Genomic DNA, 21,892 nt, shown 5'->3' with positions numbered 1-21,892 from the left:
AGGGTTTCACCCGGGGTCCCCTCCGGAGTCAGTTTTATGGTTTGGTCGCCTGTGGACTATACAAACTTTGTCACCCTTCACTCATTCTAGTCTAGTTTTCTTGGCTACTCATTCCTCTAAAATAGCCGCCCTGGTCCTCCGCTTAGTTCCTCCCTTCTCTCACACCGTATCCATCTCTCACTCACATACTTACTTGCACACTCTCTAGCTAGGTCAGGGGTCTCCAATGTAAAACTTCTCGCGGAGCCCGTGATAGTTATAAGCCTGTTCCGCGCAATCCTTGATAGTTGCAAGGGTGCACCGCGGAACTCAAATTTTTAAATATTTATCCTAAAGTGTGTATCCTTACTGCCGTCTCAACAGCATCATAGCCCCAGAGCAAAATAAGAGAGTTGTTCAGTCATCAAGTAAGTTGTTTAGTACCAGTAACAAGAAAATTTTTTTTGAAAGCTCTCCGGTTTTTTGGGACTTTTAAGAGTTTCGTGGCGTTTAATCATGAGGAAAAACGAGAAAACCGTCACGGAACCCCCAGTTGGAAACCCATGGTCTAAAGACTAATTTATGCTTTACGGCGAATAATAACAGCAGACAAAAGAAAACGCATTTAACCTGGGATCGTCTAAAATCAGCAACAACAACGAAATAGTCCAGAAACATCTCAGGAATTTCAAATTTCTCAGACAACATTAACCATGTATTCAGCTCGATTTTTCTTCTTTTTTATCGATTCAGGTCAGGTAACGAGAGAATTTACACATGAAAAGGCATCCAATGGTGTGAAAGAAAAAGACGGTATTTTTACTTTTTTGTTTGATGCCGCCCTTCGTTACACTACATATATATGAAAGAACCATTTTTCTTCTCTCCCTGTTCTGTATTATCTATATTCTCCCAATGGTTTTTTTTCTTTTAATGTGATGAGTTGCGGCTTCTCGTTAAAAGCAGGAAAAGGGTGGATTCCTCCATCAGATAGAATTGAATACAAAAAAAAAAAAGGTAAAAATTCTTTCACGTCGCGTCCCACGCGTTCGTTCAGTTTGAGAAAAGAAAAATTGGGACAAACACACAAGTGAAAGTTGGACTCCTACAGAAAGTGTTCCAGTGGCTTTTTTTTTTTTTTTACTTTAATTTCTCTCTTCTCTCGTTTTGAGTAGTTAATTGGGAAAAGTTGACCATAAAGAAATCGGTCCGCTGGTTCTTGGGTGGAGGAGATACTACAACACTATCACTGCAGTAAACGCTTTCTTATCCTAGTTGTATCTTGAAGTTTCAATCGGGTGACGCCCCTTGTTTAAAACCGCTTTTCTGTTTGTTCTTTTTTTCAACTGTTGTAATTTCATCTTGGGCAGTTACACAATTATCTCTACAGGACTGACTATATTATAAGTCCAAAGTTATGTTTTTGTTTATAAACACAAGCGCTCAGGAGCCTCCCAGTATTTTGAACAACAGAACTAAAAACTCAATACTTCGTCCCACATAGAATGTAAGGTTTCCACTCTTATCGTCGTCTCGTTCCAATAGCTGACTCCTAAACCATCAGTCTAGTAACTTTGAATTGAAAAAAAAAGTTTCAAAAACATCCATCATTCTAAAAGTAATTTAAATTAACTCTAAAATGCGTCGTAGGTGTAAAGGGACCTTAGGTTCATTACTGCAGCCAATTTGAAGACAAAAATGAATCGTCTTCGCACATATAAGGTGAGGGCATATTATTTCCATTTTATATTTTGAATTTGCTGGTAGATGTCGCAATTTACGGCAGCGAATTTTTATTTGTTGCAGAGCATGTGTGGCTACGATTTCGCCAATTTGTGATACGTTCCGTTAGCTTTTCTGTTTTACATTGAAGTTCAAGATTTTTTTTTCTTTCTATAGTGTGAATCACAAAGAAAAGTCGTATTGAGAGAGAGAGATAGACGGCTATCTTCTCGGCCCCAGATATCGAGGAAACTGATATTTTCTGGATATTAGGATATTATGCTGAGGTTAACCAGTACCTCCTAAAGATAGAAGGCCTCCACACTCTGCTTGTGACGTCAGTAAAGTCCATTTTCCCTCAGAATATTCAGGGAAGAAAAATTCCTTGTGACCGTGCCAGTATCATCATTGCGCGGGAAAAAAAACGATCGGGCTCAGAATTGGCGATTTCTATGCCCCACATCCAATCACTATGCGGTATTTGTGAGCCAATCAGGAAGATTCTACGCCAAAATAATAAGAAACGAAATAAGATGCCGTGTTTCAAAATGTAGCAAACTTGGCTAGGTAGTCTGAATGACGTTTATGGCAAACAATGCGGAGGTCTTCTATCTCTAGGTGGTGCTAGGTTAACTCGGAAAGAAAAGTCACCTGGTCTCCAATGAGGTTCGAACCCAGGCTCTCTTGCATACCGGGCAAGCATTCTTCACCTCAATAATATCCAGAAAATATCTGTTTCCTTGATATCTTTTCAGCGTTTCCCGCTTACGTTTTTCATAACGTTTTTTTTAAAAGCGTTATAAGCGGGCTCCGCGTATGTTGTCAGGGGCATGCATGTTTTGTTTACCATTGGTGCTGCCATCTATCTCACATAGTTCGAAGTGAAATGTACAGATTACTACATTTTACTTACATTCTAGTATGATGTAAATATCATGTTGGAGCCATAACCAGAAGCGAGGCTAGAGGAGTCAATAATTTTGGCTTCCCCTTACCCCCGATTTTATGGATTTTGTGCGAGAGAGGTGTGTCCATACATCGAAAATAATTGACAGATAATTCCACCACCCATAAAAAAAAAAATTCAGAATGAATGAAAGAAATAATTCTAGCACCTATGAAAATTCTGAATTCCAGAATGAAATGAAAGTTCAAAATTTTTGAAAACAATAAGTCTAGTTATTTCTTTCTAGATGAAATGACAGATCTCTCCAGAATGGATGAAAATCAAAAATTTAGGATATAAATAATTATCATCGTAAGTGCGGGGTCCAGTGTGACCGCACATCCTCCTAAAGGCGTTTGTGTTGGAGCCTGCTCTCCGAGGAGGACTTCTGCAAATGGGAGAATGGTTGACGTTTTCAACCGAGTTCGACCAACACCGGCTATAGTAGTCTGCTACAGCCGGTGTTGGTTCAACTGTATTTTCTCTTCCGCTAACCGTCAAAGGGTCAACCTGATGTCGATATCAACGTTATAAATCATCATCGAGACCTTTAACGGAATTCCGAGTTGTCCGGTCACAGTAACGAAACTACAGTAGCCTCCTAGCGATGATTAATCATTAATCGATACAATCTCATCTCCCGTCTCACCAACTGTGAGGTGCATTTTGTTCAGTGTCAACGGTATTCGAGAGCCTGGAGGGCGATTTTAACTGTCTTTTCACCCCTCGAGGGTTGACGTAACCTCTTTTTTTATCTTTTTCATCGAACAAGTGAGAGGCTTGAATGAGTGGAAGAGTTCAGCTGATCAGATCGGAAACGATTCTCTCTCTCACTGATGCTATTAGTGCTTCCCTTTCAATTGTTCACACGGAGATTGCTCTCCCTCTCTCTCTCAACTATCCGCGTGTGGGCTCATTGGAAATCATCGTAAAAACGGACAAGTTATGGATGAAGAGGAAGAAGAACCGATTGCTATGCTTGATTTTTAAGAAGGCCAACGCCCCAAGAACCACGGGGGAGAGATTCGGAATCGGTTGGGTGAAGCCGAAAAGGTGATTGGATATCGAATGGGAAAGAAGAAAATCTATTATGTACAACGAAAAACCTCGTGGGCGTATGTGTATTTCCTTTTCACAATAAATACTACATGGGAAATATGCTATCAAATGAGGCAGGAAACGTGGGAGATGGTGGCGGTGGTAGCTTCTTGTTCGTCCGCAACGAGGTATAAGAATATGCGCATAGGAGGTTGTATGTGATGTGTATTCCATCTCGGAACAAACATTTATTGTCTTTTATTACCACCCACGCGCAATGTTTCGTATGTAGAATCAGTAGGATGGGGTTTTTCCCTACGCGGGGGGTTCATGAACGTTTTGACCCCTCGTCTCGAGTACGAACGAACTCTGAATCTCTTGGACTTTGAACCTGAAAAAGGAACTCGAATATTTGTTATGACCATAAATTAGAATACGTATAAATCAGAAGAGCAGAGTTGAGACAATATTTTTTTTTACGATATTTACTGAACGGATCTGAAACTTTCATGACTTTGGTAATTCAATTCAATCAGTAAAATAATCTTCTATCTTAAGCTATGAATGTACGAGGAGCCATTTTTCAAAGATTTTATATCCTTTTATGTGAACAAACTGAATGGGTAAACTCCAAAGTGAGAGAGTTATATGACTAATGATTATAAAGTGAAAGATGTATAAGGAAAAATGTTCCGATGACTTATGAATATTCGGTTCTGGCACTTAATTTTTTTTTCCCGATTTGTCAAGCCGTGCAGAGCCGTATCTAAGTGCGTCTTAGTTTTTGCCGACTGACTGGGGTAGATGCATTTTCTCTCAGGGTGCACCGAGTCTATAGACTCCCAAAAGCACCCACCGTCGCCACAGTGGTGGTCGGCTGAAGTTGGTTTTTCTGTGGTTCCCAACTTCGAGGCGCAAATGCAAGCCGATCTCCCAGTTAAAAAGTCTCGCCACAGAGCAACAGTCCTACAAACAGTACAAATATTCAGTCACTACACATCACTCACTTCTGAGATATAGATGGCAGCACTGAAAAATCATACACAACACTAGATACGCACTCAGACTATTAGGTACACACACTTACACTTCCGCCACAACTCACTAGGTAGTAAATTGCCTATGGCGATAGACCTGAGTTGTCCTCGGTTTGAAGAAGACGACTCCCAAAAGCGTCCCTGTTCGATGCTGCTCCGTACGAGCTGGATGAAGAAATTTGTATGTGATTGTTGGGTGTGTGAGAGTACGTGTATAAGAGGTGTGTCAATAAAAGGTAATAAAATTTTTACAGCCTATGCCATACTCAGAGTGTCAGTCAGTATGTATCTAATCCACTGAAATCATTTTAGAAAATGGAAAATATGAATTCGATAAGTTGTTGCTTACTTATCGTAAATTTGGAAGTTGCAAAGCTCAGGTAAAACTTTTCTCGTAGATAATGGTAAAAGGTATAGATTTTTCTTATGTACAGGGTGTTCCATAAATTCATAAAAATCGAAGGAATTGGTATTTTTGAATGCGATTTGTGGAAAAAAACAGTCTTACGAAGGGGATTTTTTTTTGGGTCCAGAAAAAAAAACTAGTCCAAATTTTTGTGGATAGATGACACTTTACACCGGTCCTACGGGAGTGATTTGGCCCGAACCTTTCTTCAATCTCTTCTCAGGGCCGTCTTAAGAGTATCATGGGCCCCCGGGCCAAGTGATGTTTTTGAGGTCCTACCTGGAAAATTCTCGAAAATTTCAACCGAATCTCATTTCACTCGGGCACAGCCCGGGGGTCCTCTTGGGGGTCCCCGAGCTGCGCCCGGGTGAGCCCATGCGCTAAGACGGCACTCCTGTGTCCGAAACGTTCGTAAAGCTTCAGCCGGCGATTCGTGGCTGAGGTAAAACAACTTCACGAATAGTGCTTCATCCACCTCATGTCAGCACCACAATGAAACCTTAGGTATGCGCCAGTAACGGGGGCAAATTCAGAAATGAGCTTTTAATCACAAACCCTGCATTTTATAAAACTCTAATACGCACATTTCCAATTTCCAGTGATTTGCTTCGGTGCACCCTCTCTATCGACAAAAATCTGAACTTTTCAGCACCAAAAAAAAAAAATAAATAAAAATTTTCGTGAGAATAAATTTTTCGCACAAACCACATTCGAATTTTCCGATTCCTACAATTTTTATGAATTTATAAACTATTTACGAGTTTATGGGGCACCCGGTACATGATAGATACAGCTTCTCTCTCTCTCCCCCTGTAACTTACATAAAAGATCCGGTTGAATACAGCACGTACTTTTTATCCTCATTATAACCATTAATGACCACCATTAGGTAGAGAGATAGATACGGTCAACGCTTTCAGTAAAAGCCATCAAAGATATTATACAATTGCTATTATTCATTCTTTTCCACCGCGTTTGGATTTCTCCTACAGAGATATATCTTCTCTTTTCTTATTAATCTCTCGTTCCTTTCTATGTTATTCATCCAAATCACCACGAGAAGGTTTTTCCTCTCGAAGATGATGATAACCTCATCACCATGTTCATTTCTACCATCACGAGTAAGAGGAGGAAAAACAAACCGTGCGGTGGATCCCATAATAGTATCCACATATCAATTTATATACGTCGAAATCTGATGTTACCGTTTCCTGCAGATTAGCTACTGCATGCACAATGCAGGTATTTACGAGTACGTTATAACTTATATCTACACCATGTCTGGGAATAGACCAAAGATGGACGTTATGTGGGTCATTCGGGTGCATCTGGAAGGAGAGTCCGTTCATCGACCTCTCGCTGGAAATGAGATTCTTGTTCGCTTGCTACCTCGTTTGAGAACTTATCTTCCTCTTCGTTTTTTTTCTGATAGAGATTCCGACGGTAGTCGCTGTTACTACGTGAGGGCAACCTGATCCCACACTCACTGACATCTACCGGGACTTTTTTTTTTATGGAGAAACCTTCGGATTACCATATTTCTAGAAAATTTTCTTCTCCAGATCTATGAAGAGAGTCAGCTCAGAATATTGTGTATCAGTGAACGGAGACGGAATTAGGGTTTTGCCGCCCACTGCCAATTTTAGTTTAATTTTCGCTTATAAGTCCACTTTTTTTACCCCCTTTTCTAAATACAACTCTAAGCCATTCCTTTTGTCGTTCACGCACTTTCATGCTCTTCAGGTCACTCTTTTCAATCCTCAACCACTTGGTCATTCCTATGCTTGCACTCCCTCGAGGTCACTAACTAACGCGGTCCCTCGTGCTCTACGTCACTCATACATACTTACACAATCTCTAGGTCTCCCTTCTCGTCACTCACTGAGCCAACACCTTCTAGAGCAAGCTGCTTTAGAAGGTATTGACTGAGCTGGTCACTCGCCCTCCAGGTCATTCTTTTGGCCACACATACGTGTCTTCTTGCTTTCACAATCTCTAGATCTCTCCATATTTGCACACTCTCTAGGTCGCTTACGTGCCTGCACCTTCTTTCGATCTCTCACATGTATGAATGTACTCACACGGTCACTCTTTTGGTTGCTCACCTGGTCCCTCGCTCTTTAAGTAGAGGCGGGTTTGAGCTTTTGTGCTGCCCTCCTCCTATTCTACTCTAATTTTCTAAATCACTTCAAATTTGCGACACCTTCGAACTTGCAGCTCTGGGCCAGTAAATATGCCTCTGTCAGTGAATACGTGTTTACATGTAATGACTCTTTGTACACATCTTAGGAAAACCAGTCACGCAATAAGTGCATTTATAGCCGAACAGTTAGAAGATTACAACCACCCATCTAGGAGGCCCCTGCGAATCAAGTTTCGATACTGACCCATAGCTCATGAATCCCTGGCTGTTAGTGGATTTGAGCGATTCATCTCGAAAATCCCTGTGAATCAAGCTCGGATTGTGACCCATAGATCAAGAATCCCTAGCTGTAAGAGGATTTGTACGACCCCCATCTCGGAAGCCTTGCGAATTAAATTGGGTTTGTGAAGCTCAAGAATACTCACTCTGCTGTGAGTGGGTTTACACAACCCACTTCTAAGCCCCTGCGACCCAAATTTGGGTCGCGACCCGTATGTTAAGGACTCCCTGTATTAACCAATATTTCACTGTATCTGATTTTTTGTAAGTGGGCGCGACCAATCAAAATAAAGTATCCTGTAAATTGAGAAATTGATTTTTCGGATAAAAGAAACGGCATAAAGTGTGAAAAATTATGACCGAAACCTATACGTGTAAAACCAAGAAGTGTATCATCTATAAACCAGGGGTCTTCAACCTTTCAGACACCATGAGCGAAATTGAAACTTCCCACGAAGCCCGCGGGGGCCACCACTAACTCATGTAATTTAGTGACATCTTAATATAGAAGGGAGCCAATTGGGCCCCCAAATTAAACAGGGGCAAAAATAATTGAAAACTTTTATTTTATTCTTAAATTATTTTTTTTACTAACTATAATTTTTTTCACTGAATTTCTGAAGTATTAAGTTTTGATCAATTACTGATGAATATAATTAATTCTAGTTTTCATCTGAAATCACTTTAAATGTTTCTGTATAATTATTTAACTTCGGTAATTCTGAAACTATTTTCCTTCTCAATGTATCTTGAAATCATTTCTTTCAATAACAATGCAATCATTTTTCATTAATTGTGAAATAATTTATATTAAAAATTAAAAAAAAAAATCTGTGAGATAAATAATTTCGTAAGTTATTTTTTTCACTAATTCTGAAAAATTATTTGTTTCATAAATTTCAAAATTATACCTTCCAATAATTCTGAATTTTCATCAATTCTGGAATTCTTATTTCATAATTAAATGATTATGAAATAACAATTCCAGAATTATTAATTCATATTTCTTTCATCAATTCCGAATTTGCATCAATTTATTTTGGAATCATTTCTTTCATTAATTCCAAAATCATTTCTTTCATTAATTCCAAAATCATTTCTTTCATTAATTCCAAAATCATTTCTTTCATTAATTCCAAAATCATTTCTTTCATTAATTGTAAATTAATAGTTTTTCGATGTTTCCAACTATTTTCTGAAAACGCTCGAAGGGCCAAATGTGGCAAACGCGTTGAAGACCCCTGATCTAAAGAATAGATGGCTCTAAAAAACGAAACTAATTTATCTTTGAGGGTAAAAATATCGAAACCGAAGCTGTTTCTTAACGGAACAACACTTGATTGACTGACTTGGAAGAGTCTTTATGCTATTAAACAGAACAGAACAGAATCAAATTGTTACCCCCCATGCCCAGCTCTTGGCTGATTGTGGGGTTACGAACGGGCCCAGTAAGGCCTATGCTATTAAAAAATAAAACTTGTCCACTATAACAAAATTTTAAACAAAATTATATTAACCGATATTTGAGTGCTTCAACTTTCTGTATGATTAAGAGTTCAACTGTAATAAATTTTATTAAAATAAATAACTTGCAACATAAATTTCTCCAAAAGAAGAGAAACATATTCCTATAATGCGCATCAATTCGGAAATTAATGTTATCAGTCAACAGCAGAGAGCGCTAGTAAAAACCCTTTATTTTCATCGGCGCATGTCAACACACTTTTGATAGCTCTTCGAATTTCTTAATCGAATTGCACATAATTTTTACATATGATTACTGGTTACTTGAATAAAAATGTTTGAAAAGTGTCTCAAAATCCCACCTCACACCTACAACGACGAAAATCAGACTGAGGGCAATCGACCTATTGCGAGAAAATGCTGAAAATTCACACACTTTCATTTTGAGGGGAAAATCGACCGAGCCCCGTTGAAAATCTTGCCTCGTGGATTAGAATAGCACGTCTAAATCGCTACGGCTTCTGTTATGTCATATATCCTTGAGAGATCCATAAAACCATACCACATAAGCTACATACAGCAAGCACTACAACTACTTCGATTTATGTCACTGTCGGCGAATCCGTATTTACCAACAGAGCGAGTTAATCCCTAGCTCTGGCTTACAAAAGTACTTAATCGCAGCTGCTCTGGATATCAACTACAGTAAGTGACTCGGCGTGGGAGGAGATTCCTTCCAGATCGAGATCATTCACGGAAAGTGCTCGAAATCGTGGGTAAACCGGACAACTTTCACCCATCAGGGAAGAGAGAGACAGACACACTGTATCAAAGGTAGATAGGTGGGAGAGTCAGAAGAAAGAAAAAGATTCGGCAGATTAATGGCGATAATGGGAAGACAAACCTTATTTGGCCGTCACCCGAGACCCCGTCCAGTTATTATTTTAATTCTCGTGGCCAGGGGCGGATTCGTAGTTTTGCCCCCCGTGGGCTACACAAATTTTGCCGCCCTTCTCCCATTCTAGTTTTTCGTGACCACTCATTCCTCGGTACAGTAACCCCGCTCGCTTCCCACCCGTGTCTGTCATTTTTTTTATGGTCGCTCACAGGCCTGGCAACTATTTTTGTCATTCACATACTCTCTAGGCCGCTCCCATGCACCACTCCCTCTAGGTCACTCCTTTAGTCTCTCTCGTACTCACACTCTCTAGGTCGATCACAAACTCTCTAGGCCAGCGGTTCTCAACCGGTGCTCCATGAGGGCTCCGTGGCAATACCTTCTAGAGCAGAAGTGGCCTGCTCTAGAAGGTATTGTCCGTGGCCGCCCGAGGAAAATAAAAACGGTAAATTCGAAAAAAATATATAAATATTTTTAAATAATAAAAATAAATCAGTAACTTGGATGAGTAAATAAAAAATAGACCTACTGGGCTACACCAAAGAAATTTTTTTACCAAAAAGGGCTCCGCGAGTCAAAAAAAGGTTGAGAACCACTGCTCTAGGCCACTCTTTTGGTCACTCACGAGCTCGCAAACTCTGTGGGTCATTCTTTTGATTGCTCACTGGCCTGGTCACTCGCTCTAAAGGTCACTATTTTGGTCATTCACATGCTTACACTCTCTAGGTCACTCCCATGCTCACAAACTCTGGGTCACTCTTTTAGTAGCTCTTATGCCAGGGCCATAACTTGGATTTTTGCTTCCCCCCCCCCACAACTTTAAAATTCGATAATTTTATAACGGTGTTCTTTGTTCCCCCCCCCCTAAAATTTCCGCCCGGGGCAATTGACCCTCTCCGTCAGTTACGGCCCTGTCCTATGCTCACACTCTATGCCACTCTTTTGGTCACTCATGTGCTTGCAAGCTCTCTAGACCTCCGGGCCGCGAATAGTTGACCGATTCATCTTTACCCATTTATACCCCATTAGGCGCAGGGCCGTCTTAAGAGCATCATAGGCCCCCGGGCCAAATGATTTTTCTGAGGCCCTACCACGCAAATTTTCGAAAATCTCAACCAGATCCCATTTTTGTGAGGCCTCCTTTTCTCTTGAGGTGCCCGGGTGGGCTCATGCCTTAAGACGGCACTGATTAGGCGTGCGTATGACCGGGCCTTCCACTCACATAAAAGAAATCAACCGGGCCACGGGCTTCCAAAGGTTGAGAACCACTGCTCTAGACCACTCGTTTGGTCGTTCAGTCCCAATGCCTGACCTAGCCCCATACTCTCTAGACCAGTGTTTCCTCAACAGCCGGGCCCCTGACATCATTCAGACCGGGCCGCGAGTGTAATTACCCATTTCCGTTTGACCGGTTCAGTTTCCGTATATAAATAAGTCGTGTGTTTGACTGAGTCTTCCACTTACAAAAATAAGTGAAACCGGCCCGCGGGCTTCCAAACGTTGAGAACCACTGCTCTAGACAGGGGCGGATTTATGGCTTTGCTACATGTGGACTATACACATTTGGCGATCAATCATTCTTCAAATGGAACTCTTGGCTATAGCCCACGCCATCTACAGCTACATATAGGGGTTGCCGGTTAAGCCAATACCTTCTGCTTTAGAAGGTATTGGTTAAGCCCCCCTCCCGCAAGTACAAGAAAAATCACGAGGAATTTTCCAATCGCGGCAAAAATCGATGCTAAGTCGCCAATTCTATCCGGCATAGCACAAAAAAAGAGTATTATATAGAATCTCCCGCTCACTTCCAATACATAGTCGCTCTCCATCCCTAAAAAAACTGGTTTTGGTATTTCCCAGAAATGTATAATAGATTTTTTTTTTTGTATAAGATAAGAAAAGAATGTATTAAGAAAAATTTCGAGTATTAAAATGGCTTTGAGGATGTTACGGGTGGGTGTGGGACGAGCATCCAAAGGTGGGGTCAAGTTTTTAGGCTCTTTTCGCTTTTTCTTCTCAATGAAGGAGGATGGGTGAGAAACATTCCAAGCGTTCTTTTGGAGAAAAAGGGAGGAGAAAGCTTTCTCTTTTCCTTTCCCCTCCCCATGTTGAAGACTTTGCAGTAATGGGCATGAATGCTAAATAGTGCTCCTTCGTACCAGCAACATTTTAAATTAATGTCTGAATCTATTGTATTATATACTGTGGCAGAGACGCATTTGTGGTTTTTCCGCCTCCCTGTGGGGCTACGCGAATTTTTCCACCCTTCTTCCATTATAATAGAATTTTCTTGACTACTTTCCCAAAATTCGCCACCCTGTGCTATAACCCGCTTCCCCGTGTTTTGGTCACTCATATGCTTGCACACTGGTTTGGTCACTCACACGCTTGCAAACTCTCTGGCTCACTCTTTTGGTCGCTCACTGACATAATACCTAGCTTTACAGGTCACTCTTTTGATCATTTACACGTTTACATATGCTCTAGGTCAGTGGCCCCCTTTGAACCATATTTTTTTCTCGTGGCTCCCCTGTCTTACCCAGAGTCTTCAACTCTTATCTAGAAGCAAGATCCTTTATACGTATTTAATTGATTTTTTTCAGTGAATTTATACTGAACGAAAATTTTGCAAAGAAGATTGACATCCAGACCACTGGCCTAGAATTTATTGATCTCCCCGCTAATCCGAGTTCTATTTAGGACTGTCTCAACATCATGGGGGCCCCCCAGGCAAAGTGATGCTATGGTAGTCCCATACTTAGCTGGAAATAAACAGCCGCCATATTTCCTACTTATTTTCAAAATTAATTGTACTATACAAAATATCATGAGGTGGGGTCACTTATGGACTGTGGGGGGGGGGGGGCCACTGGGCATGACCCCTCACAAGAGTGGGACTGACAGAGCTGCAGCCCGGGGCCTGATATGGTTTTCATCATTTTGTTTTTCACACTAAATTTAATATAGAGGAGTCTGTGAAAAATTTAGCCGGGGCCTGCGAAAAACCCCATCCTACGGAACTTGTAAAATGCGGTTAGGCTCGTGGGGATCCATGCTCTAAAATGGGCCCTGGTTTTATGGGTGGTTTTGTTGGATTCTGTAATTGTATAGTCACTAATATAGACTAGTTTGCAATTTCACAATGAAACATTTGTCAACTAAATATTGACAAAGAAACTGATTTCGTTCATCATTGAAGCACTTTATTAACAAGAAATTAAATGGTCACCCCCATGTAGGGTGATGGCCGATAAAATTCTTGCCAATTAACTTTTTTACCTATCTAGCCTATAATGATGGTGGGAACACTCAATGAGAACAGCATGCAATGGTTCTCCCCCCCCCCCCCCTCTCCGGCTGAGGTAGAGCTTTTAAAGCATTTGAAATCAAAATGTACATTATGTACGTAGTTAGTGTTTTCAAATCAGGGTCTTACGGCCAAGGCAATCTTAAGTGTCCACAAGTCCACTAGGCCGAGGAAACGCAGAGGCCCCTCGTTCACCAAGAGGTTCCCAGTCAGTGTCTGAATAATCCAAAGCGCGTTGAGACGGCCCTGCTTACTGAGGGCAGTCCAATTCCCTCCATAATCACGAATGCATAAATTATCATTTTTTATTTATAGTAGTCTTCTTAACAACGTGCATAGGTGCCAATTCACAGACTAGAAAAATCTGTAGTTTATCCCGTGACGATACATTCCCATCAAAGAAAACATATCGAAGGAGAAAATCGGGTTTTGAAATTGCAAGGGGTGACCATATGAAATCCCGTTTTTCCGGGACGCATTTTTCCGTTCTGATTTTTTTAGCAATAATTGGCCACTCTGCTTACTTTAACCATCATATTTGGTGACAATTACCGATTTTTCTTACTTGGAAATCCTGATTCCCCATATTTTTCCTGAGAAAACGGGGTCAGCTTGAAATTGCAACGACTGAAAGAATATTTGCTTTAGGGCTTTTCCATTTAAAAAAAGCTCAATTTGAGGACTTTTAGGGATTTTTCTATGAAGATACGAAAAATTCGAAGATTTTTAGATTTCCGACCGGAAGATTTTAATAAGGCTTAAAAATCGGAAGCGTTGGCACCTATGAACGTGCTATTGACGAAGAATAGCTGATTTGCCACATTGAAATCATGACCTAGAATACAGTGATAGTGACCTTTTAAAACAATGGGGGAAAACATTTTTCTTTTCCTACCTTTTTTGGTAACGGATTCAAGATCATAAAAAAACTACAATTTCGATGACACGATTTCAAGTGTATCACACACTACTGGTTATGGTCACATTCTCCTCCGGCTCCTAAAAAAATGGTAATGTAGGTATTATTATGTACACATCCTAAACCGAAATTCGAGTCACCAAAACACCGAGTTATCTTACACAGACAAAATTAAGAAAAAAAAAGGCGGCCGTGGATCGAGACCCAACGGAGCGAGCGAGGTGTGTGTGTGTGCGCTCTGTTTCCAAAATAAATCGCGATAAAATAAAGTAAAATGTAGAGGTTTTGCATTTCCAGGAAATTGTCATACGTGTGTCCGTTTTCTGGCGTATATAATAATACTTCAATAAAAAAAATATTAACAATGGCCTCGAATAGAATAACGGTAGGAATAAAATACGACAAAAAATAGAGAGCTTTTTGTATTTGAATGAATACCAACAATGAAATCCCGGAACGGTTGTACATTTCCTGCTTTCGGGGTCCAATCCTTCCGCCATTTTTTTGTATCATCTCCATCGATTGGGTGACACGCGTTATAATTTTAGTATAAGTTGATATTCCTCTTTTACGTTGAAATATAATTTCGGTTCCCGAAGAACTTCCTTGGTCCAACACAGGACACCAAGTACAGCAGCGTTTCTCAACCTTTTTGTTCCCAAGGACCAATGAAATGTCTGAAATAATTCGACGGACCTCTAACCTACAGCACGAGTATTGTGATTACATGTCCCGTATTTTACGGGATATTCTTATACTTTCACGTATTCTTGGCCGTTTTCCGACTCTTTTACAGAATCAGTTTTTTTAATCGAAATTTATTTCAATTAATAATTCGTTGATGTGTAGGCTATATAGTTTCCATAGCTTTTCAGATTATATTATAATTATGTGTATTACTTATAAATTATCATATATTTATTTATTTATTCAATTGATCCACTAAATATTCAACATTTTCGCCGTAAACTACACTTTATTTTCAACAGTTTTTTTAGTAATTATAGCAATATTGTGTAATTTTCATGTCCAGTAATGGCAATAATTTTTGAGACAACTGGTTGGATGTCCCGTATTTTGCCTTGTAATAATATCCCATTATTTTCGTATTTTTCTTAAAGAAATAAGATCACCCAGCCCAATGATGAATGACTTTTTTTTCTTGAAACACATTTTTGTTTACTACGATTTTTAGCAGCCTTTTATTCGGCAATTTTACCGAAATTGTCAAAAACTGTATTTTTCGACTATCAGCGATATTCCATACTTTTTCTTTATAACATATCGTTACGTTAAGTATGAAGGCCTAATTTTTTTCATTAGAACCATTGAGGATATTACTTATATCAATTACGAAAATTGAGTAATTTTTCATTCAAAATTAGAATCAAATTATCAAGTCCACCTGGACCATCGTTACGGACCACAGGTTGAGAAACACCGAAGTACAGCTATTAGAACTGGACATCTACTTCCACATTGGGTGAACCGATCTGCTTGTTGGAAATTACAATTGACTTGAATTGTTTGACACCGCACTGTTGGAATTGATCTGCTTGTTTGAATTGGTCGCTGACCTTTGAATTTTTTGACGCTGCATTGTCGGAAGTTATTATTAGCTCTTTGCATTGTTTGACGTTCCATTGTTGGAATTTATTTACAATGTGAGAGGCTATGTAAGTAGTAGCATGTGTAGATACGACCGCTGATCGAGAAAATTTTACTTTCTTATTTCTTGATATATTTGACTGCAGTAATATTGCTTGATATATTGATGCCGTAATTTTTTAAACATTTATTTAACACGTACAATTTATATTTTGCATTTTTGAAATATATGACATCCATATTTGTTATGGGCATCTTTTTCTCAGCCACCTCGTTGGGCATTTTGCCTGTTGTGGCATTGTATTTGTATTTATATTTTGTTCCGATACGGGAATTGCTACCTCAACGGTGTTTTTCAAAAAAAAAAAAAAAAAAAAAAAAAAAACTGGGAAAGAAACCGCAAATAAGAAATCCGCGAATACGGATTGTATATATACTTCTGAAATTTTTTATAATTTCGTACTTTTTCTGCTTTGTTTTAAAACACATGCAATGAATCTACTTTTGAAAACTACAGATCCAGAATCGTTAGAAGCGACCTAATACCTCTGCGTATCGAGATATACATATAATAATCTAATTATATGTTTTAGCTTTTCTGCTTTGTTGAAACAGATTGTTGGCCTCTGCACTGTAAGAATGGACTTGGACTTTTGCATAGTTCTAAAAGATTTTTTACTGCTGCATTGTTATAATTTATTATTGACCTTTGCATAGTTAACCAAATTATTGGTGACCCTTACATTGTCTAAAATGGTAATTCACTTCTGTATTGTTAGAATTTATTGTTGGCCAGTGCATTGTTGGAATTTATTATTCACAGCTGCTTTGTTAGAATTAATTGATAACCGTTGCATTTTTGGAATCCATTGTTGGTCCTTCCATTGTTAGAAATTATTGTTGATCCTTGCTTATCTAAAATGTCAATTGACCAGTACATTGCTAGAAATTATTGACTACTGCATTGTTGAAATTCATTATTGGGGTTTACATTGTTGGGGTTGTCTGTTTTTATTAGACATCATTGACCGCTGCATTGTTAGAAATTATTGTGTCCCTTGCATTGTTTGATATGGTAATGCATTTTGTTGGACCACCTTTACATTGCGAGATTATTTTTGACCCTTGCATTATCTAAAATCTTGATAGGCCGCTGCATTGTTGGGATTTATTATTGACTGCTGCATTTTTTGATCCTTGCTTTGTTTAGAATTGCTGTTGATCCCTGTAGTCGTAAATTTAAAATCGTAATTGACCGTTTCATCGTTGGAATTTATTGCGGGCCTATGCATTCAGGACCGCAACTGGGTGGAAGGGGGTGTCGGCGGGCTTGGGGCCACGGGAGCTCGACTATAAGGGGGTGTTGAAATGACCCTTTAACTGCTCCTTCTACATTACACGAGGACGCTGAAATGCCTGCTAGCCCCGGTTGATAAAACATCTAGTTGCAGCTGTATATATAGTCATCATTATGAAAATGCCATCTACCGAATCGGAAGTGAAAAACTGGCATTTCGATTATAATTTTTCTGAATGGAAAGTACAACTACCGGCGACCACCATTACCACAGTGCCCGCTGATCATGGAGAAAGGGGGGTTTCGGACCCGGGTCTCACGACGATACCCACATGAAATCACTGAATGGCCATTGTGTAATAATTGGCCCAGCGTGTCCAGGAGAATTAAAAACAAAAACGCCATCCAAAACGAGTAGATATTTCTATTTAGCACGCTTAACGCATAAAAAAAAGATAATACTATATAATGTGACGTTAGTGGCACACGGTTGGCTGTTTGTGACGCATTCAACGTCACTGATCTGAAAGATCCCCCAGCCGTGAAACTGTTGTTTTTTTTTCGTAACCTTACGCGGTAGAATGGGAATCATCGATTTTGGTTTCAAACCTAGATTCTCGACTCTGTCCATTCTCCTTCACCTTGTAAAAAAACAACATGGAAAGTTTTTTTTTTATTGTAATGTTTGTGTACGTGTGTGTGTATATATATATATATATATAGTCACCATCGTTTCCCTATTGTTTTCGACCTTCTTTATTTTCACTAGGTTAAGGGAAAATAGAAATATAAAAACCGATTTCTCTCAAGGGTCATCCAAAGTAATGTCCTTTTTTTTTCGTTTTGCTGCTGGTTCGTCTATTGTGTGTATATATACAGGGAAATCTTCCTTTCGGTGCCGGCCATTTATTGTATGATGCTCTTTTAAGGCCTGAAGTTTGGTAGCTAAAAAAATGTGCCACCCGATGGTTATCCGAGAAGAGAAATGTGCCATTTATTGCCCACTTGTCTTTTTTTTCTTTCTTTCTTTGATTGGATCTCGGTGTCCTGTATTACGTGGGAAAAAATGACATAATGACATTACATAATAGTTTTAAACTACGGTACACACAATGGCCAGAGTGACTATCAGTTTGAAGTATTTTGGTGTCTGTGTGCGAAGCCCCTTCAGTGGACGAACGTTTTTTGTGTGCGTGTGCGCTTCGTATCTTTCTCAAGCAACCTACGTAGGGTCGTGTGGAAGCCAGGTGAACGAAGATGGTAATAAAATGGCTCTCTCTAGCAGAGCCCGACTTCGAGTTGATGGGGCCCTGGGAAAAAGAGGTCCTCGAGTGTGGTCGAAGAAGTTTGGTACGTCAGCAAATAGAGTCCATGCTGTTTGTAAACACATAAAAAAAGGATAAGCACAATTCTAAATGAGAAATTTAATGTAAAATTCTACATGAAATATCTTACAATAAATGATTTTTCGCACCAACTCATATGAGCAAAATCATTGATAATGTGAACAAACTCTAATTTTTGTGTTATCTCAGCTTCAATACACAATAAAACTTAAGATGTCAGTTTTTCCTTGTAAAAGACTTGAGCGAACTGACGATTTTATCCTTTTTAATAAGAATGATCTTTCTCTAGAACACAGTTTGATATTGGTGATGTCACAATGCGAATTCGGTACTGTCTCAACATTTTGGAAACGTCTCTTTTAAACCTCTAGCGTTATTTATCATTGCTGGCATTGTGTCACCAACTTCCTCCTAACCAGATCATGTCCCGCTGCTCTGTCTCAAAACAAAATAAACGAACTTTAGCAGTTGGTCGAAGAAGACCTGGGCCATTGCTGGAAGCTGTTCATGTATGTGTTGTGAACCTAACGTGAAGTCTGTCTCTGTTTAATGATTGCCATCTGCCGTAAATTTTTCTAACTATAAGTAAAGTGTGACGACTGAATAATTGTATCGTTGTAGAGGCCCGTTGCTTTCTGCGGTGAGACTTTTGAACGGAGAGATCGGCTTGCATTCGCTACTCGAAGTTGAGAACAACAGAAATCCAACTTCAGCCGAACACCGCTGTGGCAACGGTGGGATTCGAACTCCGTCCCTATGTCTATACTCATTTAAAAATTATAATGAGTATATAGCCATGTCTAATTACCAGTAATTCATAAGAATTCCCAAGACGAAGAAGATGCGGTGAAAACCGGTGCTTCGAATCACGTACAATGGCAATGGATTCGAACTCCGTCCCTATGACCCCTCGACCACCACAGCGGCTTGTGTCACCAGCCTGAACCAAGAATGAAAATTGTTGCAGTTCGTCGGAAAAAGTATTTTGCAAAATCAGATGCATAAAGTTTTGCATTACAAATATACAGAATCTTCATGAAGATTTGACAATTCCATGTGCATCAAACATGCAAACCTTCTTATCATAAATCATTTCACTGTCAAAAAGATGTGAAATTGAGGAATCGAACAGAAAACTGCGACACGTTGAAACATATTTTTGTTGCGGAGTTAATATTGCAATAGGTGCATTGTACATACTGTGTAAGGTCTATTACTGATTGGTATAACATTAGAATTGATATTTAATAGGGGAGGGGGGGGGGTATCTTAATATAATGAGCACTTTGGAACATGGGCACTTTTCTCGTAATAACGATCCCCATCGTTCCTTCGAAAACGGTCGCTATATCGAATGGTAACCATGTAGGATGTTTCTTTTAAGAAAGCATTCGGGAATTTTTTGCTACCGGCCGTTGTAATGGAATGGTCACTATAACGTGGGGTCGTTATAACGAGAGTCAACCGAGTATGGGGCCATTCAAGTATTACGTAAGCAGATTTTCAGCCATTTTTGACCCCCTTGTCAGCAAAACATTGACCCCCCCCCTCCCTCCTGTCAGCAAAATTTCGTCAGCAGCTTAGAATATTTCATATCTTCAAAAAGGGGGTGGTTGATGACGTATGCAACCTTCAAACCCCCCTCCCCCCTTGTCATCAAAAGCCAGCAAATCCGAAACCCCCCACCCCTCGTTGCTGACGTAATACTTGAATGACCCTATAATGTGATTTAGGGAAAATTATTTGAACTGAAAATTTTACCAAATAAAAGTTATAAAAATTTGAGTAAAATATATACTACTATAAATTTGGGGCCCCCCCTTAAAACATGGGGAGCTGGGCATATGCCCATGTTGTCTATACGAAAATTCGGGTACTAGGCTCTAGTGGTTCTTAACCAGGGGTGAGAGATGGAAAAAAAAAATTATTTTAAAGAGCACTTAAGCGGCCCGCTGCATATTTCTAGAACACTTGAGCAGCCCGGACACATTTCCAGATCACTTGAAGGATCAGTGGGACATTTGGAGATCACTAAAGTGCTTCTATACAGGACTTATCAATAAAAAAAATGTTAGTTTAGGTGCCCACAAACTAGGAAAAAAGCTTTTCTCGTTTTTGGTACAACCAGTAAGATGCCATTAAGAATATCTCATTCTTGTAAAGGGTGGTCGATGACGTGAGCATCATTCAAACCCGACCCCCTCACCCTTGTCATCAAAAAAAAAAAAAAGTCAGCAAACCTGCAAAGCCGCTTGAAAGATGCAATGAAGATTGACTCTTAATGCAGCTTTGGCAAACCTGAAACACCGCACCCCCACCATAGATGCTGACGTAATACTTGAATGACCCCCACCCCCCTTCATTCTTCGAGCGCCGTCCAAAATGCTTTTTTTTGAGTAATGCTCACAACAGCAGCAAGTCTAATATCAGATGTAAAACTGCACAGCGGGCCACTCAAGTGCTCCAAAACTGTGCCACACGCCACATAAGGGATCTCTAAATGTGCCACAGACCGCCGAACTGTTTTGGAACTGTGTCGTAGGTCACTCAAATGATCTGAAAATGTACCACGGGCCTACTTGAATGATCTGAAAATGTACCACGGGCCTACTTGAATGATCTGAAAATGTGCCGAGGGGAGCTTAAATGCTCTGACGAACCAAGGGCTTACCATAGAGTTCTACAAGCCTTCAAATAGCATTGAAATTAACGGAAATTGATTATAATAACACATATAAAGGTATCTTCTTCAGAAATTTTAATTTGTTTTTAAATATTTTTGATCATCCGGGGGGGGGGGCATAGAAGGGCTCGTGCCTCCCCCCCGTACATCTCTGATCCCAATATGCGTTAGGAGGTCGGGGGGGGGGGTAGTGCTGACGGAATTTTGCTGACAAGGGGGGGGGGTGGAGTCTAAAATGGCTAAAAATCTGCTAACGTAGTACTTGAACGCGGCCCCAAGGGTGTTTTCGCTCACTCAAAAATAAAAAAGCATTTCGGGCCGCACTGGAAGAGAAAAAAAAGAGCAAAAACGTTTTGGTGGTTCTCAAAAGAAGGTCGAGGGCAACATTTCCCCAAAAATTTTGTTCCATCGCCCAACTCACGCCAATCCGAAGGTTCCAATGCAAAATCCAAAAAGCTTCTACCGCGGACACCGATCTAAGGTAATCCATGGATGAAAAGAAGAATAAAAAATAATAATGGATATACGCGATTGATTCATCAAAGTGAGAAATCGTTGTACATATGTAAATCGATTCTTCCATCATCAAAGCTCTTCCGCAAAGTGCAATGTCCGTTGCACAACTATGTTATATGGTTAAGTAGGTACTCCTTTCCACCATTAAGAGGAATTACTATTCCTAATACCGTGTTGGAATACCATGTTATCTCCGTGAGAAACCAGAAGAGTTTTTTCCATCATCTTCTCCTATCTGATGTCTCTATTTCCCTTTACCATTTGTTGTCATTAACATCGAGTTTACGAAATGAATACGCGATGG

General features: G+C 39.8%; 1 protein-coding gene across 2 annotated transcripts in view; it reads right to left on the bottom strand.

Annotated features, from left to right (window-relative positions):
* The window catches only part of LOC149068826 (protein phosphatase 1 regulatory subunit 16A-like), a 58,167-nt gene that overhangs the window by 22,704 nt on the left and 13,571 nt on the right, over window positions 1–21,892 (bottom strand). The window contains exon 2 of one of the 2 annotated variants that reach the window (XM_089251405.1): window positions 14,115–14,218. The exons of the other annotated variant lie outside the window; for it this stretch is intronic. The gene's annotated coding sequence lies outside the window, so the exon portion shown is untranslated. The remainder of the gene's footprint in view (window positions 1–14,114; window positions 14,219–21,892) is intronic. 2 annotated transcript variants of the gene reach the window in all.

Source organism: Pholcus phalangioides, unplaced genomic scaffold, assembly GCF_987345545.1.
Source record: "Pholcus phalangioides strain wild (caught in Gottingen) unplaced genomic scaffold, Ppha-v1.0 ptg000024l_1, whole genome shotgun sequence".
NCBI lineage: Eukaryota > Metazoa > Arthropoda > Arachnida > Araneae > Pholcidae > Pholcus > Pholcus phalangioides.
This window is presented reverse-complemented; position numbering and strand designations above follow the sequence as displayed.